Raw genomic sequence first — 12,918 nt, 5'->3', positions numbered from 1 at the left:
TATAAAAAGGAAGATCACCAGTTACCCAGGAGATGCATCCGGATCCCTGTTTCTAGATCCTGAGTGCGAAGATCAGATCAGTTGCAGGGAATTTTTGGACCAATGTTACGAAATAAAGGGACATGCTGTACATCAAACTAGCAGCATGTATCTATTTAGGCTTCCCCTTTTTTTAAAAAAAATCAAAATCACTTTCTAGTTTACTTTTACTATATAAAGATTCAGTACTTAATTTTACAATATAGGTAGTCCTCAACTTATGACTGGTCTCTTAGCAACCATTTAAAGTGGACCTACCCTGGGACTAGCTATGCCCCAGATTCAACATTCCAATGGTTACCCCTCCCCCTCATCTGCAGTCACATAACCAAACTTCAGCCACTCGATGGCATTTGTTTAACGGCCACAGTGTTCACTTATCAATTGCTGCAAAAAAAGTTTGTAAAATCAAGTTTGGTCACATGATCAACCCTTTTTCCGACCATCATGATTTACAACTGGGATAGGCAGGCTCAATTATGGCCATACATCAAATATTGCCTGAATACACCAGTGTGCTTAATTTATAGGTTGTGGTACAGAGCAGATGAAGAACAGGAAATGGGAACAGAAAAAATAAGGGTGTTCATTGTAGTATTTGCCAATGTCAGAGCATCCTTGTGTGTGAGTGCTTGTCTGTCTGTCTATGTGTGTGTGCGTGTGTGTGAAAAGTCAAGATGGAAGCAGCAGTTGTGCAATCAAAGACCACCCTTCTTTTTATAATATATCATGTACAATCTTTTTCATGTTGCTTTAAAAATGCTTTATGATTTACTACCCTTACTATTTGCTAATCTTATTTCATAGCAAAAATTCTTGGTTATATACCCCAGTCCAGAGAAATAAGTTCTTCATAATATTTTCTCAAGTCTGACCTCTGAGGTCCTTCTAGCGCTCTGATTCTACTGTATGTATGTCTTCAGTTTAGTCCCTTTTTCGGGGTTGCCTTTTATTTCCCTCCCAAGAAAATATGGTCACTATAGTATTATAAGGCCTTTACTAATGAAATACTTCTTTATGGCCATTGGGGAAAAACATCCTTCACAGATTGAGGGAATCTTGGTATGATCCAAAGGTAAATGACTCTGATGTAAAGGTGACAATATTGTTTGTTGTAAGATTTCCATTTGGATTCTCAAACTACTGTTTAATAGTTGTTGAGCTAGATGTTAATTACTGTACAGGCAGAAGTGGATTGGAACAGATTCCCAGGATAATCACTAATGCATTTCTTAGCTAGGACTGTTCAAGCATAGCTGGGATGCTTGGCATTTATTTCCATAAATAAATGCCTATATATGGGCTTGGAGATGGCAGCTGTGGCTTGAGTTCCACCTCTTCCCTTGCCAAGTTTGTGTGCAGTTCATTGCTATCATATCTCAAGAGAACTCTTAGATAAACTTTAACTCACAAATGCCACCATGACTTAGGAACAAATGTAGGATACTTTGGCTGCTGTTTTGTTCTTGATCCACAGAGAAATCAGAGCATAGGGATTGGGTGCTTTAATGGAAAATACAGGTAATAACCACAGTCCCTGGATAAACTGTGGTGTGTCTGTATTTGAAACATGCATACATGGTGTTCTTAACATACAACCTCTCTAGCTTGGTAGAAACATCACATGGGCTTCTCCTTAAGATTGGCATGTGACAACAGTAGTCCTCAATTTATAACCATTCATTTACTGACTATTCAAAGTTATTTTTCACCCTTGTGACTATTGCAGCATTCCCATGGTCCCATGATCAAAATTCGAATGCTTGACAACTGGCATGTACTTCTAACCCAGGGTCATGTGATCAGCTTTTGTAACTTTTTGACAAGCCAAGTCAATGGGGAAGCCAGATTCACTTAACAACCACGTTACTAACAAAAAACCCTGCCGTGATTCATTTAACAACTGTGGCAAAAAGGTCGTAAAATAGGGCAAAACTCACTTAGCAACTCTCTTGACTAGCAGTGATAATTTGGGCTTAATTGTGGTCATCTCTAATCTTACTTTTCTAGCATTCTGATATTATGGGAGGCTCATCCATATGTATATAGAGAGAAATATATATATTTCTCTCTCTGGGCATGTTGAGATTATATCTGCTGAATAGAACTCTGCACTGGTGACAGGAAGGGCATCCGTCCATTAAACACTCAGCTCCATTCAATTGCCTAGGCTGCACCCCGCAAGGGATTATGGGGTCATTAAAAGATGATAATGATCCATATCTATCTATCTATCTATCTATCTATCTATCTATCTATCTATCTATCTATCTATCTATCTATCCATCCATCCATCCATCCATCCATCCCTCCATCCCTCCATCCATCCATCCATTCTGTATAAGGATTCTTCTATGTATTGAAGAAGCTGAAATCTCACTTCTTTACTCTGCTATGTCTGAGCAGCAGTAGATCTTAACAGTGTGACTGGCCCGCATTCATCCAGGGCTCTCAAGCTGCTAATATTGTACATCTCTTTCCTGCTCCACAGTGCTCATTTCACCCACACATAACGGAAACCACAACAAGGAACAAAAGGATTATTCTGCTTAAAGAACATGGGAATTCTGCTAGTCTACCAGTGGTGGGATTCCATTTTTTTTTACTACCGGTTCTGTAGGCGTGGCTTGGTGGGCGTGGCAGAGGAAGGATACTGTAAAATCTCCAGTCAGAGGTGGTATTTGCTGGTTCTCTGAACTACTCAAAATTTCCGCTACCGGTTCTCCAGAACTGGTCAGACCCTGCTGAATACCTCCTCTGTAGTCTACCAAATAACATACTTAGAACATTAAGCTGGAATTGATCACAAGCAGAATAAAACTCTGCGACATGGCTGATGAAAAGACAAAATGGTGGCTTGTGTGTACTTTTTTCAGTAGAAAGAATCTGTATACCAAGAATTTTTTTTATCCACAAAAGGAAAACCCTGAAAGCTCATGCTTGTCTGAAAAAAGTGTTTTATTTAGGAAATAACCTAGTGATAGCAAAGCCTGAGTTTCTTATGGGCTCTCTCCCAGCTTCTTATTACAGCTTGAAGATCTCTTGCTTCCCATTTGGGTCTCTCAAAAGCAGTCCATTTTTCTAGGAGACTGATTCTGGCCCAAGGTATTCTGGCATAAAAATGGTTTTTGTGGGAAAATGGAAGATCTCTCATTCAGACAATCCATGGCACAGGGAAGGCTTGAAGTCCTTTTTTCCCATTTTCCATTTCAAATAGATTGGTCACCCATGGATTGGGTGGGAATGAGCCTGGGAAACTGACTGGCCAATCTCAAACATATGCATCGGATTTGCCCAGAAGTGTCTGCAGGGTATGGTGTATGATCCATAAGGTCAGATGCCAGCCATACATATAAAAGATGGACCCTCCATCCTGATGTTTTTGACCAATCTTTGTAGATATCTCTGTGGGCTACTTTATATTCTCTCTATTCTTGAGGAAGGTTTGAGCTGGAAGTTAAATATTTAAGATGCCGCTCTGCTACCAGTACTCCGTGTGCCTTGTAAATTTCAAAACTGCTTACAAGGCTTGGCAATTATAGACAGATATGAGAAAATCACTTTCTTGAAGCACAAGCTATAACTCTACCTTGAATTTGTTCTTCTTCAAGGCAGTTCAGTTGTGGTTCTCAAGACTTGGCTAACAACCCATCCTCCACCCAATGATTGGGATCTGTGGCTGATATTAGGCTGGCCTGTGTTTATAGCCATGATGCATGGCTTATTGGCATTCTGTACAAATGATTTGTGTGTTTTTACAAGGATGCCTGTAGTTGAATGAGCTAAAGGGGGAATGCATTGTAAATTATGAACAGAAGGAGCAGGCTAGGGCAAGCAAGGCAGTGGTCTGTTTCAAACAGCTTCCCAGATCATTCCCCAGGATGTATTTAAAAACAGTGATGGTGCAGCAAGGTTAATTTTAGATATATGATTCCTTCACCCAGCTATGTGTATTATTTCAAGTGTAAAACACAGCACTAAAATTGTATGTCTCTCCAGTTTACCATTGTTCTATGTTTTTATTCTGTTATGTTAAAGCAAAAAAAAAAAAAAAAAAAGGGGGGGGGGGAGGAAGAGAAACCAAATTTAATATAAGAAGGACATGCTGTGACCTTCTTTTGAATTTAAGAATAACATTACATTTTTCTACTTCTTCTTAGACGCATAGCATATATAATCTTCGGCATTGGAGAGTAAATGATTGTTTTGTTATAGAAAATATTTTTTTCTTAAAAGTAAAAAAATAAGAGTTTAGGGAATTCTTTTCAATCCTTTATCAATAGGTTTCCTTTTGTGTAAGGAAGTAATAGTTTGCATCTCTGGGTGCATCTGTATGCCTCTTAGCCTCTAATCAGGGGAATAGATATCATTTGTCCTTTGTGTCTCTGCCATGCCCATGTGTTATGCAGGGGTGGGATTCAACATTTTTAACAACCATTTCTGTGAGTGTGGCTTAGGTGGTGGGCATGGCTTGGGTGGGCATGGCTTGGTGGTCATGTCATTGGCTGGATGTGGCCAACTCAATATCACTCACATCGAGGCACGCATCTCCTCGCCTGGCCTCTCATGACTGTGGGGATGCTGCAACAGTCGTAAGTGTGAGAAATGGTAATAAGTCACTGTTTTCAGTGCCATTGTAACTTTGAATGGTCACTCCACACAAGCAAAGTACCAGCAAAGGAGGGGGAAAAAACTCCAGAGACGTTCCTGAGACAGGAAGTCTAGTCCTGCCAAGAATGTAATAAGGGTCAACGGAGAGGCAGTTTCTGTAAGCAACACCAGAATGTTTCCTTCCTGCCTTCCTTACAGGATTAGGCCAGTAATTTCTTCTAACAACGGGTTCTCCGAACTGCTTAGAATGTTAACAACCAGTTCTAGCTAATAGGTGTGAACTGGTAGAATCCCACCTTTGGTGTTGTGTGTGTTTACTAGGACAGGGGTCTCCAACCTTGGCAACTTTAAGACTTATGGACTTCAACTCCCAGAATTCTAGGAATTGAAGTCCACAAGACTTAAAGTTGCTAAGATTAGAGACTCCTGCACTAGGAAGTATGGGGCAGGTTTCATATCCTCTGCTCCGGATCCTAGATCTAGGTGGGCTGGAGGGGATTAGAATGGGGCAGCCAGCAACATTGTGAGCTATTACCTGAATGCCTCTCCCATGGGGTTGGGTTGTTGTGGAGAATTGTTTTCTGGATTTTTTTCATGTCACAGTTCAGTCCAGTCCACTTTGAAACTGGGTCTTCCTTTTGATAGCTTCTTACCATGGCACCATTGGTCCTATTCTTTTTGGGTTTGGAGGATTGGCCTGCTGAGAGACAGAGACCAAGGGCTTTTTGTATAATTGTTTCCAGTATCTTCATTGATTGGGGGAAAAAAATCATGTATATGTATGTGCCTGTCCAGCAACAATCGGGTACGATTAAAGAAAAGATGCCACAGTCTCAGCAGTGACCTCAGCATCTGCAGAGCATAGACTTATTTGCTCTTTTCCTATCTCTGCTCATTTGGGGACAATTCAGGGTTGGGGGTCCAAAATCAGCTGCAGTGGGGCTAATTCTGAAGGACTTTAGAGAGTTTTCTTTCAATCTGACCAGCTAAATATCCCATGTTGCCATCCCTTTTTTTTTGACCTACATTGTGACACACATAAAATAGAGATTCAATGGCATTGTTGTGGCCACATCTTTAGATTTATTCCTGCAGGAAGGGTATTATTGTTTAATAATACTAGCTGGACATCCTGTGAAATGTACCATATTTTAGATCATCTTCCCCGTTTCAAAGAACTATGGATTAGTGACAATACCTATATGAAAGAAATGTACAGGAGAGTTACATGAGGCAGAGCTAGCTTTAAAACGAAGCAAGTGAAATAGCTACTCTGGACAGAAGATTATATAGGAGGTGCCATTTTCTTCCTGCAATCTCCTTTTATATCTGATTCAAAAATGGAAAAGGGGATTGGTTCAATTTATTTCTTTCCCCAAAGCAACACAAGTCGTCTAAACTTAGCACTAATATTAGGAAAGGAGATGACCAGCCAGGCTCCTGGAGGCCAAGCCAGCTATAAGAACTGAGCATGAAAAATGTGAATAAAATGAAGATGAAAGAACGCGCCTACGGTACCTGTTGGAGTTAAACAGGCAATTGTGTTATGCAGAATTCTATTTCATCCCTTATTATCTGTAATTGAATGGCATTTAAATCAGTTCTTCAGTCAACGAAGCCACATTGCAGAAGAAGGTAGAATTAAAAGAGCAGCCCAAGAGAGAAAAGAGACTCTGATGTTATTTTAAAGTGAGATGTGTTTTTCAATTTCTTGCATTTCTTGAGCATTGTCATTATACAACGTATAGCTCCTAAATGGTGGGTTGAGGGCACAGTATGTCAGTTTGCAAAGAGTCTCTAGCTCAGAGATTCTGGCTTGCATAGAATGGTGAACATGCTTGGGGGTAAAACTGGGCTTTGATTGCACATTTGTGGCCTAGTTGCCCAAAGGTCTCCAAAATGACCACAATTGTCCTTACCAGTAGTATGGAATGCTGCATGTGGCACAAGGAGACCTGAGGTTGATCACCTGGTCTACAGTTCTTTTTCTTCTTTCTTTGTGCTCTTTTTCTGCATTTTGTATACCCCTTAGTATGTGGTGGATTTGTAAAGTGTGTATCAAAAGTGGACTATGTTGGCCAAAATGAAAACTATGGTTTCCAGAAAAAATGATGAGTTTATTGTTGTGTGCTTTTCACAAATATTTTAAGGAAATGTTCTATGTTACATGTACATCTTTCCAAGCTACTTTAATTTTTAAGGTCTACTTAAAAAGTTTATAAAAAACAAAACAAAACAAACAGTAAAGAAGGAAAGACAGTACAGTTGCAAATGTCTTTTGATTGCATTAGTAGGACAACACGCCTCCTCATAGCATGCAGTATCTTTTAGAAGTTCTCTAACTACTGTATTGTTGGATAATAGAAATGAAATGGATTTTGTGCTGCTTTAACAATCATTGTGAGGCTAGAAGATGCTGTAAATTACTAGTTAGCAATAATATGATTATAGCAAGAACAATAGCACTTATATTGCTTCACAGTGCTTTACAGCCTCTCTAAGTAGTTCACACAACCAGCATATTGCCCCCAACAATCCCCACCCTCATTTTACCCACCTTGGAAGGATAGAAGGCTGAGTCAACCTTGAGCCTGGTAAGATTTGAACTGCCAAATTGTAGGCAAATGGCAGTCAGCAGAAGTAGCCTGCAGTACTGCACTCTAACCATTGCGCCACTGCAGTTCTTATATTAGGACACAGGGCCATGTTGTTACCATGTGTCTTCCCAGCTTCCTTTTGCATGTGATGCCAGTCCTACAAAATAACAAGGCTTTTATATGTCTAAAACTAAAAAATATTAGTGAGAGGCTGTATTTCAGATTAAAAAATAGGAGTACTGCAGTGGAAATCTATAAAAATTGATTTATACATATGCATCTCACAGAAATGCTGGAACAATGATAGCTGGAACCAAGGTACAGTGATTTTAATCTTTAAGAATAAAAATACATTTTAAGAATAAAAACACATTTGGGCAAATACCTTTGTTTTCTTCTAATATAAACTGGTGTTTTTATCCTTTTAATTCTTCCATATCTAATTTGCAAAGAGTTGAATTTATTTATAACTTTAAATCTAAAGTTCAAACCAAATAATACAGGCAATAATATTTATCGCTTTTATATAAGTGACCAGCCAGTGTGTTTATATATGTGTGTGTATTTGTGTGTGTGTAAAAATATGAGCTGGGAAAAAAATAGACAAGTGATGGTTTTGTCCACCTTCAATTTTAATTCTGCCCTTTCCTTATGTTTCTGTTGTAAATAGCTTCTCCAGCTTCATCTTAGAAAAAAAAAGGTTGCATATTAGTGCCAATAAAGGTTTCTCTTGAAATACAATAACCACCTTTAGAGAGCGTATTCCTTCACCACGGGAGGATGAGAGTTCAGTTTCCCTCCACACACTCTAACTCCCAAGATTATGTTATTTTTAAAACAGGGTATCTAATTGGGCCCTTAGAAAGAAGAGAGCTTGCCAGATCAGGAGGACATCAATAATTCTGCAACGAGATGATGGTCAACAGATGGGCAGACATATTCTTCATCAAAAAGGAACAGATTCTCTTGCCCTCTCCTCCTTTATGATGACAGGCAAACATAAAATAAAATGGCAGTGCCAGATAAAACTTAACAGTAGCAGACAATGTTCCAGGGAACCAATGTGAAAAATTAAATCAGCCCGAGGGCACTTTTAATGAGGGGTACAACTGCATATGAAGTCTTGGTATATATTCATGCCGAAAATCTTCCCATGAAATTCTTTAGCTAGCAAACGATGGTGTTTGTGTTGCTGCTAATATTATTCAGATACTTTACAACTATTAAGTTGAAGGTCTGCAGTGGGGGCTGCAGTTTTCCTGACAGAACAAAAGTTTTATGACTCCTAGGAGGAGACAACCCTGTCTGTAGCTTTGGCCTCATCTTCCTCATTCCCAGGGACAGCTAAAACAGGTATGTAAGGAAGATTAGAAAAAGTTATATAAAAACATCCTTCAGGTTAAATCTGACCCCTGGTAACCGTATGCATTTCCTCAAGGGTCTTCAAACTTGGCAAGTTTAAGACTTGTGGGCTTCAACTCCCAGAGCTGTCCCTAAACTGACATGACTGGAGGAGGAATTCTGGGAGTTGAAGTCCACAAGTCTTAAAGCTGTCAAGTTTGAAGTCCCCTGCTCTAGATAGTGTATCTTAATCTTGTCAGCTTGAAGATATGTGAACTTCAACTCCCAGATTCCCCAGCCAGCTACTTTAATTCTGGGAGTTAAAGTCCACCCATCTTCAAGCCATCAAGATTGAGAAACACTGCTCTAGGATTCCCTGACTACCAGCCTACATTACAGCTCTAGGAGGTTGCAGAGGTCTCTCTTCCAAATTCCAACCAGCTCTATTCTTGCTTAGCTTTTTGAAATGAGCCAACACATATATTACTGCAGAAACAAAAATATCACAGTGAAATGCAAGGTAGAAATTAGTAAAAAAAAATTCAGCTTCTCAGTCTTTATTTTAAAGTCTGTCTTCTGTCTCTCTCAGATCAGCAAAATGCAGGTACATTTGAAATACAGAAGAACCAAATCCGAACAACAACGAAAATGGGGTATCAACTAACTTCTGCAAGCCATATTACAGTTATTATAGTACCATCTATTTTGCTAGGACCTTGACAAGCTTTATGATGGCTGCCAAGAATATAGACTCATAGGACTGGAGGGGCAGGGGACTTCATACCATCCTGGTCAAAGGGTTGTTCAGTCTATTTTTGAAAACCTCCAGTAATGAAGCACCCACAACTCCTGGAGGCAAGCTATTCTACTGATTAATTGTTCCCATTGTAAGAAAAAAAATCTCTTTCTCTAGGCTGAATCTCTCTTTAAAAGGCTTTCACCCATTACTTCTTGTCTTGTCCTCCAGTGCTTTGGAGAATAAGTCGATCCTATCTTCTCTGTGACAAGTTAAGTCCTGCAGAAAGAAGTTAACAGAATAACAGAGTTGGAAGGGACCTTGGAGGTCTTCTAGACCCGTGACGGGGAACCTATGGCACGTGTGCCGGAAGTGGCACACAGAGCCATCTCTGCCAGCACACGAGCCGTCGCCCCAGCTCAGTTCCACTGTGCATGTGCGCGCACCTCCTGCCAGCCAGCTGATTTTGGGGTATCTGCCGTGCATGCGCACAGGGGGGAGGGCACATGTGAGAGATGCATATGCATGCGCAGAGGGGCAGGGGGAGGCGCTGGGGAGGGTCATGCACGCATTGCATTATGGGTACAGACATGCGTGCACGTGCACACACACACACTTTCGGCCTGCAACAACAAAAAGGTTAACAACAACTGTTCTAGACCAATCCCCTGCACAGGCAGGAGACCCTACATTATTCTGGACAACTGGCTGTCCAATTTCTTCTTAAAAACCTAAGTGATGGAGTATCTAAAACTTCTGAAGGCAACCTGTTCCACAGATTAATTGTTCTCACTATCAGGAAATTTCTTCTTAGTTGTAGATTGCTTTTCCCCTTGATTAGTTTCCACCCGTTGCTTCTTGTCTTGCCTTCTGGGGCTTTGGAAAATAGATTGACGCCCTCTTCTTTTTGGCAGCTCCTCAAATATTTGAACACTGCTGTCATGTCACCCCTAGTCCTTCTTTTCACTAGATTGGACCTACCCGATTCCTGCAACTGTTTTTTGTTTGTTTTAGCTTCCAGCCCCCAAATCTTCTTTGTTGCTCACCTCTGTTCTCTTTCCAGAGTCTCAATGGTTTTATGGGGACCAAAACTGGATGGAATATTCCAAGTGGGGTCTTATTAAGCCTTTATAGAGCATTACTAGCACTTCATGCGATCTTGATTATATCCCCCTGTCAATGCAGCCTAGGATTGCATTGGCTTTTTTGTCAGTTGCAGCATATTGCTGGCTCATATTGGTACCATTCCAGTCAGTTGTGTGGAAACTGGCATTCTAAAACCAGGCATGGTGGTGACATTTGCTCCAGTTAATGTTACAACTGGAGTAAAATCTGTTGAGATGCATCATGAGGCTCATATTTAAGTGATTGTCCACTAGGATTCCAAGATTCATCTCACATTACTGCTATTTAGTCAGGTTCCACCTATTCTATACCTGTGGTTTTTCTTGCCTAGGTATAAAACCTTACTTTTTTTACATCTACATTGAATCTCATTTTGTTAGATAGGGGCCAGTGTTCACATCTGTCAAGTCTTTCTGGATCTTTAGCCTATCTTCTAGGGTGTTGGTTATTCCTGCCAACTTGGTGTCATCTACAAATATAATGAGTTTCCCTTCTATTCCCTCATCTATATCATTTATGAAGATATTGAAGAGTACTGGGCCTAAGACAAAACCTTGGGGTACCCTCTGCTTACTTCCCTTCCCTTTCTTGATCAGAAAGACAATAACAGTTTCTTACAATCAGGTTGCAAGTGTCACTTGCTTGGGTAGTACATTGGATAGTGTAATAATACATTAGGTTAATGACCGAGCTGCTGTATCTGAGCATGTAATCTTATGGCTGTTGAACAGGAGGCTGGTGTAGTCTCAATAATATGTGTGCCAATTCAAGCCAAGGTTAAAAAAAATCTCAGATGCGTAAGGTTTTATAGAGTTATTTGTAAAGAACTTGCCATTATAACATAATAAGGATGGATGAATTTTATAGGTCTAAAATATTTTATAGGTCTAAATCAGCATGCTAGCTAGGGAATTCGGAGTGTTTAAAGTCTACACATCTTAAAGTTACCACATTTGAAAAACGTTCTCAGTGTTGCTCTGAGAGTGAGATGGGCAGTCTCTAAATTGGGTAAATAAATAAAATAAAAATGAAATTCTAAATCCTCTGTTCCATTAAGACTTTATCTAGGTTGAGTGACAATATTGCCAAGAGTGAGAAGTCACCGTTTGTTAAATCAGAGGCAGTTGGCTTCCCTGGGGATGAGGAAAACCTGTCCAGTAGGGTGAAGTGGACCAGGGACTTGAACTCCATTTTTTTAAAAAAAATTCAGGCAAAACCTGAATTGGCAAAGCTTCTGGTGGGGCCTGAAAGAAATGCGGCTCAGTTCTGAGTATGGGAATTTGAAGATGAGTGACGGATGTGAAGTATTGCTTTAAGAACTTAATTTAAACATTTCTAAAGTAAAGGTAAAGGTTTCCCCTGTCCAGTCATGTCCGACTCTGGGCGTGTGTGTGTGCTCATCTCTGTTTATTACCTGAGGGAGCCAGTGTTGCCTGAAGACACCTCTGAGGTCCTGTGGCCAATATAATTATATTCTGAGGCACAAGAAATGCTGTTCGCATTTCACCGAAGTGGTACCTATTTATCTATTTGAATTTGCATGCTTTTGAACTGCTAGGTGGGCAGGAGCTGGGGCAAGTAAAGGGAGCTCAACCTGTCACGTGGCTCTCAGGCCTCAAACCTGGCCTGTCAACTTTCCAGCTGACAAGCTCAGCATCTTTAACTGCTGAGCCATCGCACCCCATTCAGTTCTAAGGCAGAGGCATATTTTCGCTGTTGACTAGTGCCATGATTGCAAACCTATGGCACGCATGCCAGAAGTGGCATGCAGAGCCACTTCTGCAGGCACGTGAGAGGTCTCCCAGAAGAGCCCCACTGTGCATGTGTGTGTGCTGCCCGCCCAACAGCTGATTGTCAGGTATCTGGCGCACATGTGCAGGGTGTGGGATGCGCTGGAGATGTGCACGCATGCACAGAGATGTGCAGTGCATGGGGGATCGCACGTGCATGCAGAGAGGGTGTGGCCCCCCCTGCGTGCATTCCCTTCTGGGTGCTGGCACACGAGTGTGCGCACACAAGCTTGTGCATAATTTTCGGCACAGGAGCCGAAAAAGGTTAGCTACCACTGGACTAGTGTATTTAAGGTTGGCATTGAAGATTTTTACAATATTTTTATCAGGATGGGGTTAAAAATTGCTGTTAAAATATGCTGTAAACCCACCTAGCCCCATAATATGTGTGGCAATCTCAATCTTAATATTTTAAGGCAGTTTACGTATAAAAGTATTTACTTCCCATAAAAATTCAAATCTGGGACAGCAGCAGTTAAAAAACAGCAATAAAAACATTAAGCAATGATTCAAAGGGTCTGGGTAAATAAAATTTATTTTGATATGATATGAGTAGGTTTCCTGTGGATAGCATACCATACTGTGGTGGGGGGAACCACTACTGAATCTCACACCCCTTTCTAAAGCAATACTGAAATTTGGCAGCAAAACTCCCACAGGGAGTGGTGTGATTTTCTTT

General features: G+C 40.6%; 1 protein-coding gene across 1 annotated transcript in view; it reads left to right on the top strand.

The window, feature by feature from the left end:
* The window catches only part of CTNNA3 (catenin alpha 3), a 767,102-nt gene that overhangs the window by 14,970 nt on the left and 739,214 nt on the right, over window positions 1-12,918 (top strand). The gene's annotated exons all lie outside the window — the stretch shown is intronic.

This window comes from Notechis scutatus, chromosome 4 (assembly GCF_049901735.1).
Source record: "Notechis scutatus isolate UNSWTSFEM ecotype Mainland chromosome 4, rNotScu1.2, whole genome shotgun sequence".
Taxonomy (NCBI): domain Eukaryota; kingdom Metazoa; phylum Chordata; class Lepidosauria; order Squamata; family Elapidae; genus Notechis; species Notechis scutatus.
Note: the sequence above shows the minus strand (reverse complement) of the source record. Positions and strands in the feature narration are given on the sequence as shown.